This window comes from Silurus meridionalis, chromosome 7, assembly GCF_014805685.1.
Source record: "Silurus meridionalis isolate SWU-2019-XX chromosome 7, ASM1480568v1, whole genome shotgun sequence".
NCBI lineage: Eukaryota > Metazoa > Chordata > Actinopteri > Siluriformes > Siluridae > Silurus > Silurus meridionalis.
The window spans coordinates 5,626,393-5,648,309 of NC_060890.1; the positions used below are offsets into that span (position 1 = coordinate 5,626,393).

The 21,917-nt window shown below is 38.0% G+C and overlaps 1 protein-coding gene across 11 annotated transcripts in view; it reads left to right on the top strand.

Annotated features, from left to right (window-relative positions):
• Positions 1–896: 896 nt before the first annotated feature.
• Positions 897–21,917, top strand: part of myocd (myocardin) — a 116,094-nt gene continuing 95,073 nt past the window's right edge. For 10 of the 11 annotated variants that reach the window (XM_046854278.1, XM_046854282.1, XM_046854280.1 and 7 more), the window contains exons 1-2: positions 897–999; positions 18,608–18,893. The gene's annotated coding sequence lies outside the window, so the exon portion shown is untranslated. Of the gene's footprint in view, positions 1,000–18,229; positions 18,297–18,607; positions 18,894–21,917 lie in introns of those variants that run through there. The other variant, XM_046854279.1, reaches the window with a different exon arrangement.

Here is a 21,917-nt window from a genome sequence, read left to right on the forward strand (position 1 = left end):
ACACTAATTTTGTGTACTTAATGACTTAAATCATGCAGGATACATATTTATGTATGTATGTATGCAAGTATGTATGTATGTTTGGACAGACAGACAGACAGACAGACAGACAGACAGACAGACAGACAGACAGATAGATAGATAGATAGATAGATAGATAGATAGATAGATAGATAGATAGATAGATAGATAGATGACAGATGATAGATAGATGAGAGATAGACGACAGACGGACAGACGACAGACAGACAGACAGACAGACAGACAGACAGACAGACAGACAGACAGACAGACAGATAGATAGATAGATAGATGATAGATAGATAGATAGATGATAGATAGATAGATGACAGACAGACAGACAGACAGACAGACAGACAGACAGATAGATAGACGACAGACAGACAGACAGACAGACAGACAGATAGATAGATAGATAGATAGATAGATAGATAGATAGATAGATAGATAGATAGATAGATAGATAGATAGATAGATGATAGATAGATGAGAGATAGACGACAGACAGACAGATAGCGATAGATAGACGACAGACAGACAGACAGACAGACAGACAGACAGATGACAGACAGACAGACAGACAGATAGACGATAGATAGACGACAGACAGACAGACAGACAGACAGACAGACAGATAGATAGATAGACGACAGACAGACAGACAGACAGACAGACAGACAGACAGAGAGACAGACAGATAGATAGATAGACAACAGACAGACAGATAGACAGACAGATAGATAGATAAGTAGTGATATCAGTAATTGGTGGGGTGCTCCCTGCAAAGCTGAGGTAATAGTCTCCCTCTGCGTATTCCCCCTGCTTAATAAAGTGATGGCAGTAAAGAGTAGTCGCAGTTTGGAGAGTGGGGAGGAGAGAAGTCTGTGCTCCTTCACTCCTCGGTGAGTGTGTGCTGCAGGAAGTCAGGGTCTTACCAGGGCGAGCCTCGTCTTCACCTCGTCCTCTGACACACGTGCAGTGAGTACTCGAAATCCTTACCTGTCCTTCATACCTTAGCGCTCGTGCAGCCTGGCCTGTTGTGCTTCTGCCACAAAAAAAAAAAAAAGACACGCTTTGAATTTAAGACTCTGTTCACACTGGATACCGGGCAAAATTTATCTCAGTGTTCGTTGCGTCCTAAATTTATGAGGCCTTCCTGTGATAAGCCCTTGAACATTTTCCAGGTCAGTTTGTGCAATAGGCGCGATGGATCGACAGCAAAGAAAGAAGGATGTTTGACTGACAAATCTCTGAAAGAACCAAGGCATTTTATTCCCTTTTATTTACAGGCATGTTGAAAGAGAAAAGAATGTGTGTTGAGCTGCTTTGTATGCGTGTGTGTGCAATCAGATGGGATTTGGAAGTGTATAGAAATATATATTTCTATACACTAATTTCTCACTATGCTGTTTCGAAACTATTCCTAATAAGCCTAGCATGTAACAGAAGTAGTCATCGGACATTAAGTCAGGATGACAATTTAGCCATCACAGAGGTGAGCGTTATCAGGGAAAAGGTTCGGGAAAGTCGCTCACCAAGATCACATTAACAGAAATGCTTTCACACACTCTGCTCCAACATGGTGACGAAGTGATGTTCGGGTCCGGGGCTGTGCGCTCACACTCACACGATGTGTTTAGATGTCTTTTGGCATGCCGTGGCCGTGCGGGATTTTTCTTGGGTGATGTAAATGAATATTGGAAATAGGATTATTAGTCAAAAAAGCAGAACATTTAGGGGTTGGGACGGGGGGGAGATGGGGGTTAGGCGCAGACCTCTTGGCAGAGGCGAGCAAGTCGGTGCCTGAAAGCCGTCAGCTTGGAAACGAGACGATTGGTTGTTTATAGAAGTTGAAATGTTCAGAAGGAACATATCTTCAGGGCTGATCCCAGGAGCCAGGCCTAATTAGAACCAAATGGGTAAAAATCACTATAGTGCAGCACAACATCTCTATATGAAGCTTGGCAAATTGGTTTTTTTTTTCACTCAGTGGTGTATCCTCTTTAAAGTGTGTATGTGTGAATTTATGGATTGTAGTTCGTGGCCTATCTGGGCAAACATCTTAAAAAAGAAAAGCCCGCAAGAAACATTACATCATGCAACATTAAAGGGGGGTCTTTGCACTCTTTCTTTTTCTCATTGATTGGGTTTAAATGAATAAGCAGGTGATCAGAACCAAATAAAAAAATGTGGATCGTGTAACACCCCACCACACCACCCCACCACCTGGAATTCTAATTCGGCAATCATTAGCAAGAATACAGCGATCTCATCAACAATAAACAAAAGCATCATGTTTCCTGGAAAAAATTATTTTAATCTACATGATTGACAGAATACTATTTCAAAGTGAGTTTTGAGCTTTATCTTCGTTAATGTTCTTGGCATGCTCTATTTGAGTCAATATTTCTCATTCACGTTAGACTAAATAATCTCGGGAATGCTTCATGACGGCACTATTTCATTACAAAGGGGCAGCAGGGTGAAGTCAGCTAGCGTTCCTGCCCAAACAATTGCCATAAACTAAAAAAAAGGGTAAGACCACAAAGACTGCTCGAGTGCTACCGGCGTAAACCCCCACAAGTCTAATGAATCCTCGGACATGATAGATAGGAATAGATTATGAGCAGCACAAGATGATCTGCCAAGCTCTTCCGTCCAGTTTCCATACAGATATTTGATCTTGGAGAATATTGTTGCAAGAATGTGGACATTATCCAGACTGTCCATTCAGAGTCTTTTACTTTTTCCTCTTTAAGAAGGGCTTATTGAAGGTCAGTCGAGCCGTCAATCATTTCTCTATATTAGGTATCTTCTATAGCATATTTAAGATATATTCCAATCGACCTTCTGTGCTCTCGCTTAAATGTCCAAAAAGAATGTTATAAAATAATCATAATCTAAATCCTCTTCTTAAAGTGACACTTGTGGAGTGGAAGGCGATCATTGGTCCCAGACTCCAGCTGGTGCACATAACGGACTACGGAGGCACTATGTCATCCATAAACCTCCGCTCTCTAGATACATGGGTTCTAATTCACCATGTACTGTGTGTAAGCTCTGCTGTCACTGCGCCCTGCGGATGAGGTCTGTTACGGGCACGGAGCCAATTTTAGACACTGAGACACTTTGAGATCTGGTGCGAAAGCAAAATATACATTCCATATACATGGACACAATTCACTCATTCTAACCGATTCACTCACAAAAGCTGAGAGGTTAGAAATATACAGTTTGTACTGGGGGGGAAGACTTCTACTGAACTCTTGGTGACCTTGATACTCTCTCTCTCTCTCTCTCTCTCTCTCTCGCTCTCTCTTTTTCTCTCTCTAATAAATAAAAAAATATATACCCAGAAAATGATAAATAACAGTGTGGTGTAATACATAAAAAATACTAATGTTTCCTTTTTTTATGTTACAGTTGTGGAACACATACAAGCCAACGTTGTCTTCTTTATACGTACTTTTTTTAATAAAAAAATTATAATAATAATAACAATAATAATAACAACAACAAGAACAGCAAAGAATCTATTCTTTTACGAGCTGACTCCTTTCCTAACTTAAGTTACTTAACTACTTTAAAAAAAAGTTCAATCTTTTATCATGCTAGTACAGGTTAATTTGTCAAACAAGCCATAAATCAATCAATCTCTCTCTCTCTCTCTCTCTCTCTCTCTCTCTCTCTCTCTCTCTCTATCTATCTATCTATCTATCTATCTATCTATCTATCTATCTATCTATCTATCTATCTATCTAAAGTAGAGAGAGAGAGAGAGAGAGAGAGAGAGAGAGAGAGAGAGAGAGAGATTGATTTATGGCTTGAGTGAAGGGAAATTTCACATCCTATACAATTGTGTGCATCCAAATTTGGGGTAAATATTTGAGAAAGAAGCACATATGGCTGAGAAAGGTTAGGTGTCCTAATACTTTTGTTTAAACATACATACAGGTGCATCTCAATACATTAGAATATCATTAAAATGTGCTTTATTTTAGCAATTTAATACAAAAAGTGAAACTCGTATATTATATAGATTGATCACACACAGACTGATATATTTCAAGTCTTTATTTATTTTAATTGGGATGATTTTAGCTCACATTTTACAAAACCCACCAATTCACTTTGTCCAAAAATTTGAATACTTCATAAGACCAATAAAAAAAACATTTTTAGTGAATTGTTGGTCTTCTGGAAAGTATGTTCATTTACTGTATATGTACTCAATACTTGGTAGGGGCTCCTTTTGCTTTAATTACTGCCTCAATTCAGCATGGCATGGAGGTGACCAGTCTGTGGCAAGTCAAGTCAAGTCAAGACAGGTTTATTTGTATAGCGCTTTTCACAACAGACATTGTCTCAAAGCAGCTTTACACAAATCAACAGTTAAGGTGAATGGTGTGAATTTGTCCCTGATGAGCAGCCGTGGCGACTGTGGCAAGGAAAAACTCCCTTAGATGTTATGAGGAAGAAACCTTGAGAGGAACCAGACTCAAAAGGGGAACCCATCCTCATTTGGGTGACATCAAGAGTTTGATCATAAATCTTTCAACAATACAGAACACTGGAGAGTGAGAACTAACATGATTACTGGAGTATAAGATTATAAGTGATGTTCTTTCTACAGTCTTATACAGTCTATATGGTTAGTAGCTCCTAGTTTTATGAGCTCAGCATTTGTGATCATCACAGATCCAGCATCAGCTTCTCCATGCCAGAGCCTTTAAACACTCCAGGAGGTCCAATGTCAAACTCCACACATGTAGCGGGATCCAAATGGCACTGGTACGTCTCTAGATGGTTTGGGATGTTTGTGAGTTCGGCATCTACTTCTTCAAAGGTCCGTAATCATCAAGATGGTGGGAGGTGACTGGAGCTGGCCAAACCTCAGGGTGTCTCGGGATGGGGAAAAAAAGAGAAGCAGTGGAGAGGAATTAGCGTAGCTGCTGTTCATGATATTAACAGCACAAGTTGATAATGTGCATGTGATCAGATGTTCTGGAGCACAAGGTTATGATATGTGGCACTACTGAGGTGGTATGGAAGACCACGTTTCTTTGACAGTGGCCTTCAGCTCATTTGCATTTTTTGGTCTCTTGTTTCATATTTTCCTCTTAACAATACCACATAGATTCTCTATGGGGTTCAGATCTGGTGAGTTTGCTGGACAGACAAGCACAACACCACCATGGTCAATCAACCAATGTTTGGTGCTTTTGGCAGTGTGGGCAGGTGCCAAATCCTGCTGGAAAATAAAATCAGAATCTCCATAAAGCTGGTCAGCAGAGGAAAGCATGAAGTGCTCTACAACTTCCTGGAAGATGGCTATGCTGACCTTAGACCTGATAAAACACAGTGGACCAACACCAGCAGATGACATGACTCCCCAAACCACCACTGACTTTGCAAACTTTACACTGGACCTCAAGCAACTTGGATTCTGTGCCTCTCCTCTCTTCTTCAGACACTGGGACCTCGATTTCCAAATAAAATGCATGAAATTTTCTTTCCTTTTATCTGAAAAGTTGACTTTGGCCCACTGAGCAACAGTCCAGTCCTTTTTGTCCTTTGCCCAGGTAAGACACCTCTGACGTTGTCTTTGGTTCAGGAGTGACTTCACACAAGGAATGCATCAGTTGTAGCCCATGGATACATCTGTGTGTGGTGGCTCTTAAAGCACTGACTCCAGCTGCAGTCCACTCTTTGTGAATCTCCCCCAAATTCTTGAATGGGCTTTGTTTCACCTTTTTCTACCACATTTTTTCCTTCCATTCAACTTTCCATTAATGTGCTTGGATACAGCATTCTGTGAACAGCAGCTTCCTTTTGTGACCTTTTGTGTCTTACCCTCCATGTGCAGGGTGTCAATGATCATCTTCTGGACAACTTTCAAGTCAGAAGTCTTCCCCTAATGAGTGTGTAGCCTGAGCCAGACTTAGACAACAATAATTATATATAACACTCCAATATTACATACATATATATATATATATATATATATATATATATATATATATATATATATATATATATATATATATATATATATATATACACACACACGCACATACACATGCTGCACACGCACACAAATTATGTGAATTCCTCTGCACCTGTTTGCTTGTGTTTGATTTACATAGCAATAGTCTACATTTAATATTTTATATTGAATAAAATAATACAACTTGCATTGGTTTATAACATAAATTCCCACTATAATATATCAGATCAAATAAGTCCATACATCAACCCAATATACTGTACATGCAAATGGTTGAAGATCTTAAAAACGTTCTCTATTTACCAGAAGCATCTGTTTTAAATCCCGCTGCAGAAGTAGGAGACATCCTGAAAGCAGTTACTTCTAACAAATCAACCGCTGATATAACACACTCCAGCCCAACCAATGCAAAACAAACTGCTCACTACTATTCGCATTTCAAACATACAGAATGTGTTTAGCTGTGGGTAGTTCTGTAATATCCTATCTAAACAAACCATCCAAATTTTTAGTTGCTCAGTAAAGACATTAGAGATGAATTCACAATTTCTGGTATGTATTAGTTCATGCACTCATTGTGCACTTGAATAGAAACTGTTCACATGTACCGCTTCACATTTATGCAGTTATCCAATCAAGCAATCATGTGAATTTATCTTCTTTCCGGATCTCCCTGATTCATTCTGATGCCTAAAATCTGGGTATAAGAACTGGGAATCATTTACTGCAACTGAAAATGGCACCATATATACAGCAAGTTACTTTGAAATCAAAGGTCAAAAATTTAAGAACAATGAAAATACATTTTGACTGTGATTAATATAAACAGTTAAAATTGCCTGAACATTTTCATGTCTGTATTCTTCTGGTAACAGATAATGACCTCAACAGTAAATGAACTATAAAGAAGGGACATTCAGTGTCACCTAGATCAGCGATCCCCAACCTTTTTTGCGCCACGGACCGATTTAATGTCAGACAATATTTTCACGGACCGGCCTTTAAGGTGTGGCGGATAAATCCAACAAAATAAAATAATACGACCGGCATAAAAACTGGTATTTTCTAAATATAATAATAAACGTGAATCCACTGTGTTGTTTCTTGTTCATTTTGCTAGCTTGGGGGTTTGAATTTAGCGGTAATGTATTATGTGTTACTGGCCGGAGCAGCCCCTTTAAGAAGGTAGCGGATGGAGGCAGGAACGTAGCCATCATTTCAAAAGTGGGGGGGACGAAATGTGTAGTGTTACCTGTTTTTTTCCCCATCCACTAAAAAAAGTGAGGGGGACGAATTAACTTTTTATAAAAAGTGCGGGGGACATGTCCTCCGCATCCCCTGCGTAATCTACGCCCCTGGATGGAGGCATGTGATCTAGGCATCATGACATGCATCAAGAGTGAGTCATAGACAAATGTGGCGGAAAGAAACTGGTAATTTTTCAAAATAAAACATCGTTCTGAATCAGATAATAAATAAAACAGAAATATTGTAAGCTATGTATTCTTTCTGTAAGGCCCGGTACCAATTGACCGGGGGTTGGGGACCACTGACCTAGATGATGCTCAGGACTTTTTCCTCATATCATCTCGGGAGTTTTACCTTGTCACCATCACCACTGGCTGCTCATTATGGATACACTTATAGGGAGCAATTTATGATGCTACAATTGGTATTTATTTGTGTAAAGCTGCTTTGGGACAATTCTCATTGTTAAAAGTGATACAAATACAATTAAATTGAATTGAATTGAGTTGAGTTGAGTTGAATTAAATCGAATCAAATCAAATTCAGTCGAATCCAATCAAACTGAATGTGGCCGCAGTAAAATCTATAATATTATACAGATACAGAAGTTCAGAGCTTTAAACTGCTTGCGTCAGAATTAAGAGGAAATGTGACTTTAACTTTACCATGAATGTTGGTGCTAAATGGGCTCTTGAAAGTATTTCAGAAACCTGTAATTTCACACACAAACCGCTTTGAAAGTTCTCACAGGACAGCGTCGACAGATCGGTAAGTGTTCATAAGCGAGATCAGAGTAAAATATTCAGACTGGTTTTAAAAGCAAGATCATGGCCTCAGGTCCATTAAATCTGGATAGTTGGTGGGATATAAAGCAGTGGTGGACAGTAACGAAGTAATTCATAATTCGTTACTGTACTTAAGTAGCTTTTTCACATATCTGTACTTTACTGAAGTGTTTCCATTAGGGGAAACTTTTACTTAAAAAAAAGTACTTCAAAATTAAATATCTTCCTTTTTACTCAACTACATTTTGCAAAATCAGTCACTTTTTATTTATTAGTGAACAGGTCAAACACACAGCAAGTCACCAATCAGTGTAGAGCTCTCACTCTGATTTGAACTTGTTTTGATTGTCACTTGGTGGTATGTACTTATCACCAACATACAGTTTAGCACCAGTTTAACAGCAGAACATTCTGAGAGAAATAAATGATGGAAGAAAATCCTAACTCAAACTCGCCACTACACCCGTGACTTTATTTGCTTGATTCTTTTTTTTAAGTAGTTGAATTTTTGGCCTCATGATAATATGAATAGATCTCAATCAGCGTTTGACTCATTAATAACATTCTATTAATAGATCAGTGTTCTGAGTGTAACAGAGTCTTTTCACATAAACTGAGTTGATTAAGAAAAGGGTCATGTGACAAAAATGATAATTGAAACATTATAGCCTTAATAAATAATTTTACTTTGGATTCTTAAGTACATTTGAAGACGAATAATTTTGTACGTTTACTCAAATGAAAGTTTAAAGGGAGCACATTTACTCAACTGAACTCATATTTTAATCTGCACATCTCTACTTTAAAGTAAGTACGTGGTTTGTGTACTTCGTCCACCACTGATATAAAGTAATTCACCAAAGATTTATCAAAGTTATGTTTTAGTCTTTCTAGCATGGGTAAGTTCAAATCCCAGCACCACCCTTGAGAAAGGCCCTTTACCCTCAACTGCTCAGTGTATAAGTAAGACCATGATAAGTCCCTCTGAAAAAGGGGATTTAATAAATGTCATAAATGTGAATGTAGATGGGAGAGTCTGTGCCCTTGGTATCTTCAGGTTCTTGTACTTGCTTTGACAGGTGTGGGACATTTTTTTTAGTGTCAACCCTCCACCTTATGTTTTGATGTGTGTTCTGAGCAAATTTTTTTCTAATAGTTGTAAATAGCGCTTATTTGAGTTACTATAGACTTCCTGTCAGCTCAGTGAAGTCTGGTCTTTCCTCCTCTGACCTCTCTCAAAAGCAAGAGGTTTCAGTTTACTGATTACCAACATGCAGGATGGTTAGTTTTTTTGTTTTTCACCCCATTCTGTGTAAACTCTAGAGATTTTTGCTTGTGAAAATCATAGATCAGACTTTTCTGAAATATTTAAAACGTTTTTGGTACCAACATTACTGAGCTCTCCAAACCTACCATACATTGTATACTGAAATAGAATAGTAGCGAGCATTTAGTTTTGCACTGGTTGGGCTGGAGTGTGATATATCATCAGCGGTTGATTTGTTGAACGTCTCCTACTACTGTAGTGGGATTTGAAACAGATGCTCCTGGTAAATAGAGGAACAGACAATGACTTTGAGATCTTCAACTGACTGCACAGAATATTGGGTTGATGTATAGGGAACATAAATGGACTTGGAAATGGGTTGAAATTCATCCTATAAATCAATGCAGGTTTTTTATTTTGTTTAAAATATAATACAGTGTATGGACAAAGGTTTGTGGACACCTGACCGGATGTGCTTTTAGAGCATCCTGTTTTGCATTTGGTCCCTGTTTGCTGCTCTAGTAGCCTCCACTATTCTGGGCAGATGTTCAAATAGATTTTTAAGTGTGATTATGGTGAGGTGTGGAGGCCTGGGGTGTAGTCGGCATTCCATTTCATTCTAAAGGTGTTCAATAGGGTTAAGATCAGAGCTTTATAGCAGGCCACTAAAGATCTTCCAGCATATCCAAAAGCATATCTTCATGGAGCTGGCTTTGTGCACAGGGGCATTGCCATGGCAGAACAGGTTTGAGTCTAGTTCAAGTGAAGAAAATGTAAGGCTACAGCATCCAAAGACATTATTTACTGTACTATTGTGTACCTCCAACTTAGTGAAAAATAACCACAGATTGTATGGCTGGAAAAAGCAGCACCTTAGTATCCTTGATAGAACATGATGTGGACTACACTGAGGGCTAAATTGTTTCAGGAGGTATTGCATTAATCTTCTTGGTACTTGTGAATGACTAAATTAAATATATTAATGATATCTGTTACCTTACACATGACTGCATTTGCTTGTAATGTCTGATTTGTTTAAAAAAATGGAATATATTAGTTCATGTGGTTTTTTTATAAGGAAGTCTGTTAAAGCTAAAATTAGCTCGTGGATACTCAACCTGCTATTTTGGAAAATAGAAGCACGGCTGCACTACGCAGAAGTCTGTCAGACCTATACCGAGGTGATGAGTCATAACCGATCGAGCAACAGAGAACGAGCGAAGAAGCGAAAAAAAAAAACAACACAAAACACATTCCTCTCACATGCACACATCACAGGGTACAGAGCATTCGTCCAATCGTAACAAGCAGTCAAAATAGGTTTTGGACTATTTTTGGTCAGCCGCACAAATTATTTTTAGAAAGAAGGAAACAAAAAAAACTAAACAAAACAAAAAAAAAACGATATTGAATTGCTACATGATCAGGTCACACCGTGTGTTTTCATTCCAGCTTTTATGACTCATCGGAAGTATGTGATGACGTTACACGTGTTTGCTGTTCTGCCGACATTTTGTTCCTTGCGAGCACAAAGCGGATTGCAGGGGTCGCTTTTAAATAGCGGATTATTGCCGTGAGGTCATTTCACGAACGCAATCGATACTACAAAGGGTTCTTTCAAAAGTATCGGAACATCTGCGTTTTGCTTTTGGATGTGGCTCTTCCCCAATTTGTTACCACAGAATGTCTTTGGATATGGTACTGTAGCATGAAATGTTCCCTTCTATTTAAACTGTCCCAGCATGACATTCCAAGTAGTTAAATCATTCACAATCCTTCACTCAAGTAGAAGTACTGATAATTATGTTTTAAAAGACTCTGGTAAAAGTACCGACTACACTTTTTCACTCAAGTTAAAATAAAGAAGTTACTCTGACATGAACCTAAATAAAAAGTAGCCATTACTACTACCTGTTTTAGTGTCACTGGTAACTGGACCTCACATTATATTGGGTTGATGTATAGGAACATAAATGGACTTGGAAATGGGTTGAAATTCATCCTATAAATCAAAGCAGTTTTTTTATTTTGTTTAAAATATAATACAGTGTATGGACAAAGGTTTGTGGACACCTGACCGCATGTGCTTTTAGAGCATCCTGTTTTGCATTTGGTCCCTGTTTGCTGCTCTAGTAGCCTCCACTATTCTGGGCAGATGTTCAAATAGATTTTTAAGTGTGATTATGGTGAGGTGTGGAGGCCTGGGGTGTAGTCGGCATTCCATTTCATTCTAAAGGTGTTCAATAGGGTTAAGATCAGAGCTTTATAGCAGGCCACTAAAGATCTTCCAGCATATCCAAAAGCATATCTTCATGGAGCTGGCTTTGTGCACAGGGGCATTGCCATAGCAGAACAGGTTTGAGTCTAGTTCAAGTGAAGAAAATGTAAGGCTACAGCATCCAAAGACATTATTTACTGTACTATTGTGTACCTCCAACTTAGTGAAAAATAACCACAGATTGTATGGCTGGAAAAAGCAGCACCTTAGTATCCTTGATAGAACATGATGTGGACTACACTGAGGGCTAAATTGTTTCAGGAGGTATTGCATTAATCTTCTTGGTACTTGTGAATGACTAAATTAAATATATTAATGATATCTGTTACCTTACACATGACTGCATTTGCTTGTAATGTCTGATTTGTTTAAAAAAATGGAATATATTAGTTCATGTGGTTTTTTTATAAGGAAGTCTGTTAAAGCTAAAATTAGCTCGTGGATACTCAACCTGCTATTTTGGAAAATAGAAGCACGGCTGCACTACGCAGAAGTCTGTCAGACCTATACCGAGGTGATGAGTCATAACCGATCGAGCAACAGAGAACGAGCGAAGAAGCGAAAAAAAAAAACAACACAAAACACATTCCTCTCTCACATGCACACATCACAGGGTACAGAGCATTCGTCCAATCGTAACAAGCAGTCAAAATAGGTTTTGGACTATTTTTGGTCAGCCGCACAAATTATTTTTAGAAAGAAGGAAACAAAAAAAACTAAACAAAACAAAAAAAAAACGATATTGAATTGCTACATGATCAGGTCACACCGTGTGTTTTCATTCCAGCTTTTATGACTCATCGGAAGTATGTGATGACGTTACACGTGTTTGCTGTTCTGCCGACATTTTGTTCCTTGCGAGCACAAAGCGGATTGCAGGGGTCGCTTTTAAATAGCGGATTATTGCCGTGAGGTCATTTCACGAACGCAATCGATACTACAAAGGGTTCTTTCAAAAGTATCGGAACATCTGCGTTTTGCTTTTGGATGTGGCTCTTCCCCAATTTGTTACCACAGAATGTCTTTGGATATGGTACTGTAGCATGAAATGTTCCCTTCTATTTAAACTGTCCCAGCATGACATTCCAAGTAGTTAAATCATTCACAATCCTTCACTCAAGTAGAAGTACTGATAATTATGTTTTAAAAGACTCTGGTAAAAGTACCGACTACACTTTTTCACTCAAGTTAAAATAAAGAAGTTACTCTGACATGAACCTAAATAAAAAGTAGCCATTACTACTACCTGTTTTAGTGTCACTGGTAACTGGACCTCACATTATATTAATATACAAATAAATTAAAAATATTGTTATCTAATAAATGTATCCAGGCTGAACAACCACCATATAGAACACAAGCAAAGAAAAGATAATGATGATCAGGTGATCATGAATTTGTCTGTTCTCGGTCATGTTTACATCGCTGACAAATCTCATCCACGCTAGCCTCGTTGTTAGCTTTGTAGGCTAGCCTACATCTGGGGTGTGTGAGAGCCAGGAAATGATACACCAGTGGTAGGTTGAAAAAGCCGCGCAATGACGAGAAATAGGTTGATGGGCTGAACACGGTGCAGAATGAAAAGAAAAAATATTGGTCATGTCACCAAATAGATTAAAACTAAACTAACGAGGCTGGTTTTAAAAATGTAAGAAGTAGAAAATACAGATATTTGTGTCAAAAAAATGAATGAATGAAAGTTAAAAATGAAGTAAAATAATGATACCAGAAAAATCTACTACAGTACAGTAAAAAAGTATTTGGACTACATTACATCCCACCTCTGTTCACAAGTATCAAGAAGATACTTTATCATGTCCTATACGACATCATGTTCTATCAAGGATCCTGCTTATATGTACACTATATAGCAAAATATATTGGGATATTTGACTTTTCCAACCATATGTGGTTCTTCCCCAAACTGTTAACACAAAGTTGGAGGCACACAATTGTATCGGAAGTCTTTGGATGTGATAGCATGAAATCTTCTTCACTAGGAGTCCAGCTACATGAATATATGCTTCACATAGCTAGCTAGCTAGGTGTAAAGTGCCCGTGTGCGGTATGGTGAGGTGTAAAGTGCCTGTGTGCGGTATGGTGAGGTGTAAAGTGCCCGTGTGCGGTATAGTGTGGTATAAAAGGTATAAATGTTATTGGACTTGAGTAGATTTTACTGATAGCAGAAAAATCTACTTAAGTGCAGTAACAAAGTTCACAATTTATTTTTCAGACAACTTCTTACTTTCACTCATTAAAATTTGTATACAACTAAAATTTTTATATTTTTTCTTATTGCATGCTGTTTTTAGCCCATCAACCTATTTCTTGTCATTGCGTGGCTTTTTCCATTTCCCACTGGTGTATCATTTCCTGGCTCTAACACACCACAGATGTAGAATACAAATAAAAAAAAAAAATTACACTAGAAAAAAAGTGATTCACTTGAATATTAACGTATCACACATTTAAAGTCTTGGGACATGGGTTAGATATGATTGTACAGTTTGAATGACCTGCTAAAGAGCACTGACCTTAAGCCCATTGAACACCTTTGGGATAAATGTGAATGTTGACTACACCCCAGAATTCTTCACCTCACTTTCCTCAGTACTTGAATTTACTAATACCCTTGTGGCTGTATGAGCACAAATCTCCAAAACACTGTGGAACATCTTCCCAGGAGAATGGGGATTCTAACAGCAAAGGGGACCAAATGTGAAATGGGATGTTCAAAAAGTACATATGAACTTTGAACATTATGGTTTTCATGAACAATTCTGCATTTAAACACCCATCAATGAACAGTTCACCTCAACAATGATGGAACTGTAATGAATGGGTTTTTGGTGGCAACCAGATGAGGACGGGTTCCCTTTTGAGTCTGATTCTTTTTAGGGTTTCTTTCTCATGAAGGAAAATGGTATTTAAAAGAAGGGTGGAGGGGAGGAGGGATGGAATGAATGAATAAAGGAAATGGAATGAATAAAGGAAACGGATGGATGGATGGATGGATGGATGGATGGATGGATGGATGGATGGATGGATGGATGGATGGATGGATAGTAGGAAGTTAGATGAAAAGAAAGGAAAAAAAATAGTGGGTGAAGGTTATAAAGGAATTAATGTAAAGAAAGGAAAGGAACTGAAATAGGAATCTAGAAGGAGGAAGACAATAGATGGATGGATGGATGGATGTATGTATGGATGGATGGATGGATAAAAGAAAAGTAGGCAGTTAAATCAAAGGAAGGGAAAAAGTGGGTGGGAATTAGAAAGGAAAGGGGATCTAAAAGGAGGAAGAAAGAAAGTGAGGGAGAAAGGAAGAAAGAAAAGAAAATAAGGAAGAAAGGATAGATAAATGGATGCATGGATGGATGGATGGATGGATGGATGAAAGGTAGGTAGTTAAATGGAAGGAAAGAAAGGAAAAGTGGGTGTAAGTTAGAAATTAATAAAAAGATAGAGAAAATATAAGAATCAGGGGATTAAAAAGGAAGAAAGAAACAAAGAAAGAAACAAAGACAGAAACAAAAAAAAAAGCCAATAACATTTCCACCTAATCTGTATGATAACTGTTTATAAATGATCGGTTCAGTGCGAACAACGTCCTTATAGCGAACCACTTCCCTATTCTAAACATACTCACATATTTCCTCAAGCTGATGCCTGATGATGCGTCTTTAATGAGAATGAGGGAGTTCCTCAGAACATTACATGGACACTACGAACCATACAGAGCCAAAGTTAAATGCATAATAAGCTACCGGAATGAGTCAAGTTATCAAATCAGGTTCATTCCAGAGCTAATAATATAAATGCATGTACACGTCACTTGAGTGCTGTGTGTGTGAAAAGCATAAGGAATGCAAGTGTCACTTTAGCGCTGACTCAGAGAGCAGAAGAGCAGGATATGTGCGAGTCTTCAGCTTGTTTGTTGCTCTATCGCTGTTTCGCGGAGTCTCCGGGGACCTTGCCGAGCCTCCGGGGTCCTCCGCGTTGTTGAGTTATTGCCCATAAATTCCTATGAGTTGAAGTAACAATCATGTTTTGTCTCTGATTTCAGTGAAAATCTCAGAATTAAGGCTCGGGGAGGTTTAGTCCACGGTGGGTATCAGTTTAACGTTGATCCATTAGGCCACAAAAAGGAGGAGGACTCATCTTCACTTTTAACTTAAATGACCTGCTTCGGTTGCTCTGAGAGGATGTTTATAGGCCGACAGGTCAATTAGATACGAAGCTCTGATGATGTCAGCAAAGAGTTTGGAGCCAAATGCTCATTTATTTTCAGTAATATAGGGTGCATTCGGAAAGCATGCAGACCCCCCATCACTTTTCTTCTTTTTGAAGGTTGCTGCCTCATACCACAGATTTGTTTTCTAATACATCTTCACTCATACCCTATAATGACAAAGTGAAAACGGAATTCTAGAAATGTTTGCACTTTTTTTCCAATAAAAATAAAACCTGACACATCACATGTACATAAGTATTTGCAGCAGTTATGTAAAAAAAACGTACCGTATTTTTCGGACTATAAGCCGCTACTTTTTTCCTACGTTTTGAACCCCGCGGCTTAAACAACAAAGTGGCTAATTTATGAATTTTTCCTGGGTTTTTCCCGGTTTCACAAACTTCAAGCCAAAAAACTGAGCGACATAACGTTAGACCAATGAAATTTCCGAACGGAAACGAAAAAACGCACCTCACCTGTTTTCTGAGCTGCACGGCATCGGGAGAAAAAACTTTTTTTTTAACGCACGACGATGCCAAAAGATAAACTCCCGAGAGAAATAGTTGTGAAAGGAAGGAGGAAGACAATGAACAATGACTTTCTGGGTAGGCTACTGTTTAGATACAAGCCGTTGTAACGCGTTGAGTCTGGGTGAAGGGAGAGCTCGCTAACTCCAGTTGCAACAGAAATCATATAAGCACAGACAGGTTTCCAAAACTCGTGCTTTTTTATTTTTCTTTGCAACAGCGTTACGGGTTAGTCAAAGAAACTTAGAAATGAGCATCAGAAAATATTAAGGACATAATCCTCGTCTTGAACACACGCAGTAATAGCGGAAGAATGCAGTGGCAGGATATTCCCAAAATACCGCTATGCTCCTAAAGGAAGCGCGTCATATTTCACCCGTTACACCGTGTGTAACGTGTCTTTCGTTAAAGCTTGTTTAAAGTTCATTAGTGTAGACACCTGCGGCTTATAGACAGACAAAATATTTGTAAAATTCAGTGGGTGCGCTTAATAGTCCGGAAATTACGGTAAGTTCCTTTTGAATAATACGCCTTCATTTGCTATTAGAATAACAGCTTCTAGGAAGCTGTGCTTGTTTAGATTTGTGCTCATTCATCCATAAGATGATTAGTAAAAATCATGCACTAATGTGTGGTGAGGACACCTGGGGTGCAGTCAGCATTCCAATGTATTCCAAAGCTGTTCAATAGGGTTGAGGTCAGAGCTCTATACCAGGCCTCTCAAGATCTTCTACCATATCCAACCCTTGTAAACCATAAATTTACAAGGGCAAACAAAATTCTTTACCATGTCAGCAAATATTTGTCACATAAAAATACATGTGAAAAAGCTTGCACGCCAGAAAGAAGAGCGTATTAAAGCGAGCGCAATTTACATAAACCTGCTATTTGTGTTTTGCAGTCAGAGCTGTTTTACAGGTAAAAGACCAACACATTCTGACCGTATTTAAAAATCTAGGAAAAGTGTTCAAAAAGTTTTCATTTCAAAACATTTGCTTCCTTTTGTGCTTATTTAGCCTTAAGGGCATTAGTGAGGTCAGACACTAATGTAGAGTGAGGAGGTCTGGGGTGCAGTCAATGTTTCAATTCATCCCAAAGGTGTTCATTAGGGTTGAGGTCAAAGCTTGATCTTCCAGTCTAATCCATGTCCACAAAATATTTTCATGGAGCTGTCTTTGTGCACAGGCGCTTTGTCATGCTAGAACAGGTTTGGGTCTCCTAGTTCAAGTGACGGGAAAAGAAATTTCATTCTACAGCATCCAAAGACATTCTGTACAGTTGTGTGCCTCTAATTCTGCCCCACACTGCCTCCAAACAAGATGGGGGCAAAAGCACATATGGCTGGAAAAGTCAGGGGTCCGAATACGTTTGTCCATGTAGTGTTTGTATTATAAAAATAGAAAAATAGAAATTAAAATAGAAAAGGTCAATTCTAACATATAAGATTGCTATAAATAAATAAATAAATGCATGGATAAATAAAAAATATACAGTAAATTAATATAAATGTATTATTGTAATAATGTTTATTAAACATTTTTTGTGTGTGTTAAAAAAAAGAATAGCAAAATGTTTAAAGATTTTTTTTCAAACTTTGGACAATGCTACAGTATGTCCTCTGATAGATACAGTATCATTAGTAAACAGGTTAAAGTTCTGCATCATGTGGAAGCCCCAACTGAGCTAAAAATCCGAATGTCCTGAATAAATAGACGTAGAATGTCATGTAGTGTTTGTTAATTCTTTAGTCAGAGATGTCTTGTAAGTTGACAGCAATGAACATGCTGTTACCACTTCCCTTGCATAGTGTCAAACATTTCCTCTTTATCATACACGCGAAATGCAACACACATTCACGCACACACGCACTCGCACAAACAGGCCAGCTGAGATAAGGAAGCACCAATGCAGTGGACGTTTTCTTGCTTCGTAAGTTGCTATGCTCTGCTTTATTTATTCATTTCAGAGTTTCATAGCATTAATGTGCTTTTTGTTTTTTTTTAATGCTTCTGTCTGTGGTTATGACATATTTCACACAATGACAAATTTGACGTGTTGATGAAGTCAGGTTTCACTTACGCAGACGATGATGCAGACTCGTTGGCAAAACATCTGCATTCCCATGTGCAGATAAATAATCATCGTTTTTATTTATTGAAAGTACTTTTTAAAGAATCCATCACTATTATGCATTTCCAGAGCTCCTAAAATCTTTTGTTTTTTTTTTGCTGTCTCTGCAGAAATGTCTTTTTGTCCGTTCAACCTTTTTGACCTGACAATGCAGACTTTGTGATGCTGTGACATGGCAGTAATCCTAAGACAGTTGAAGCTTGTGAAGAAATTTGTCATTTTTGGAGAACTGGGATTCTTAGGAACACTGAAAGACTGGCAGAAGAAGAAGCAAAAAAAAGCCTAAACACATCAGCTCCAGACTGCGTTCTCCTTCTCAGCTGAAGAGCAACACATACCGAGCAGCCGTCTAAGCCATGACCCGCAGTGCCAAGAAGCTTTGCTGAAATTTCCCAGGTATGACACCTACATCACCTACATTTCATCTTATTCTGTTGCTACAACAAATTCCTCATGTATGAAGAGCTTTCAATAGAGAAATCGATCACCATTTGGTTGACTGCTATAGATAATTAGCAAAACTGGGGGATGTGTTGACTGCAAATAAGTTTATTTAAGATTTGTTTGTGTTACATTTTTAAGCAATTTTCCTTTATTTCTTTTTTAAATCACGTTTTTTTTTGTATTCATTTAGAGTTACATGCAAACCTATTTCACTATTTTCACTTATGCTACACAATTCTCAATGCAACCACAATTACAAAAAAGTTGGGAAAAATGTCAAATGTAAATAAAACCGAATGCCGTGATTTGAAAATCGTATAAATCCATACTTTATTCACAATAAATCAGAAAACAAATGTAACGTTGAAACTGAGTAAATGTACCATTTTAAAGGAAAAAAATAAGGTCATTTTGTATTTGATTTTGAAATAAAAAGGCTGGAAGGTTGGAAAAGTATATGATACTAAACAAACAGCTGGAGGAACATTTTGCAACTAATTAGGTTACCTGGCAACAGGTCAGTAACATGTCTTAGAGAGGCAGAGTCTCTTAGAAGTAAAGACAGACAGAGGCTCACTGATCTATAAAAAACCACCTACAAATTCCTCGACATAATATTAAGAAGACTTTGAATCTCTTATCATCTACAGTTCATAACAATATCAACGGATTCAAAGAATCTGGAGAAATCTCTGTGTGCAAGACAAAAATCAGTATTGGATGCCTGTTATATTCGGGCTCTCGCGTAGCACTGCATTAACAACTGGTATGATTCTGTAATGGAAATCACTGCATGGGCTCAGAAACACCTCCAGAAATCATTGTGAACACAGTTTGCCATGTCCTCCTTAAATGCAGGTTAAACTTCATCATGCAAAGAAGAAGGCATGTGTGAACATGATCCAGAAGCGGTGGCGTCTTCTGTGGGCTATAGCTTATTTAAAATAGACTGTGGAAAAGTGGAAAATGGGTCAGACGAATGGAAATTTGAAATTCTGTAGATCCTGCAGAATGAAAAAAAGAGGCAAGGATCCATCCGGGTTAGAAAGGGGAAAAGATCTATCAATTCTGAAAAATATATACAGACTTCGGAGCAAAAAATGCCGCCCATGACCCTTTTTGCCTGGTTCCCAACTGTTCCTTTCACTTTTGATAGATACTGACCACTGCAGACCAGGAACATCCCAGGAACATCCCACAAGAGCTGCAGTTTTGTAGATGCTCTGACCCAGTAGTCTAGCCATCTTTTTAAACTCGCTCAAATCTTTACACTTGCCCATTTTTTCTGCTTCTTATACATTGACTTTGATGAGAAAATGTTTATTTTAGGTGCCATTGAGAAGAGATAATCAGTGTTATTCAGTCATGATGGTCATAATGCTATAATGTTATGCCTATATATATACACACACGCACACTCACATGCATATTTTTATCTGTTCTAAATGTACCTTAAATTAATACATTTTCAAGTTTTAAGTAAAAAAAAATTATTGTCAACGTTTTGAAGTAATTGTATTGTTCTAAATTACGTTAATCATCAGGCTTTGTTTCCACACGGACGGTATTAATTGCCGGATGTGTGCACCGTGGAGAATTTTGGTGCTTATGTTGAGACTAAGTGCATCAGTAAAACAAATACAAAGATTTTTTATTTTTTTTATGTCTGAGTAAAGAGGGGACGTCGTGAATTAATGTGTGTTGCATTGAAGGCTTTTTATATTTATTTATTTATATTTGTAATAATAATGGTCAAACTGAAATGCATGCTACATTAATCGTGCATGAATAAAATTTGTGCCGTTAGATAGATAGATAGATAGATAGATAGATAGATAGATAGATAGATAGATAGATAGATAGATAGATAGATAGATAGATAGATAGATAGATAGATATGTATAGATGTATATATGAAAAATTTAGAAAAGTGGAAAAATATATCAGCAAAATGTCTAACGTTTGCTTTTCACAACAATACTCAGTCAGACTTTTTTTCAGCATACTATTTATTTCGCATAAGCAGATGTTCTGTATCTCCTGCAGTTGCCGTGAGAGGTGTTAGTCAGCTAATTGCATTTACATAACCCTTTCGTATTTTTTTTTACAATTTAAAATGCATGCTTCTACAGCCTTCCTGGTGAGTTACAATCCGGTGGCCACTGAGCACAAACATGTGTAGTGCTGTTGGCTCGCTCCTCACATAGTTACAAAATTAGCTGCCGTCGTTGCCGAGCTGAAAACGCGTATGCAATCGTGTAACTTCTAGATGTTTCGATAGCGACAGTAATGAAGCATTATCGGAACTCTTAAACACTGATGAGAACTAACCGAGTTGGTACGTAAAGTGGCACTAGAATGCAGTTTTACAGAATTTGGTTTGCCTATAGCAGTAATGCCTGTAAGAATGTTAATTGTTATCAAGCTTGATATTTGGCTTGATTACTGTCAGGAAGTTTAGTACCCCATCAACATCCAGAAAAAAATAGTCTGGAATATGTGCATATGAACAAACTCCGATTGTCAAAAATGTAGGCACATGCAATCAGATAAGTTCATTTCCTTTATGGCTTGGTCCAAAACAGACATTACAAGCATTTTCTGATTGGTAAAGAGTTTTTCTATTAGTGACTATTATTCATTGGGTCGCCACAGTGGATCATCCGTCTCCATACCCCCCTGTCCTCTACATCTGCCTCTTTCAAACCAATTATTAAGGGAAAAACAGCAGGTTTGGCGATTAAGCCCTTCTGAAATATTTGTGTCAGTTCCCAAGCCTTGTCTACATGGTCCTTCTTTTCTTGAGCCTTATATCCATGGGCTTTGCCTTCATCAGCTCGGTCTTCGTATTCACAGGACTTTACTTCTCGATCCTTGTCTTAATGGGCAATGTAATTTCCAGCCTTCTGCTCATGGGCCTTGGATTCACGGGACTTTTCTTCATTGTTCTTGTAATTATGGGCCTTGTTTGCATGG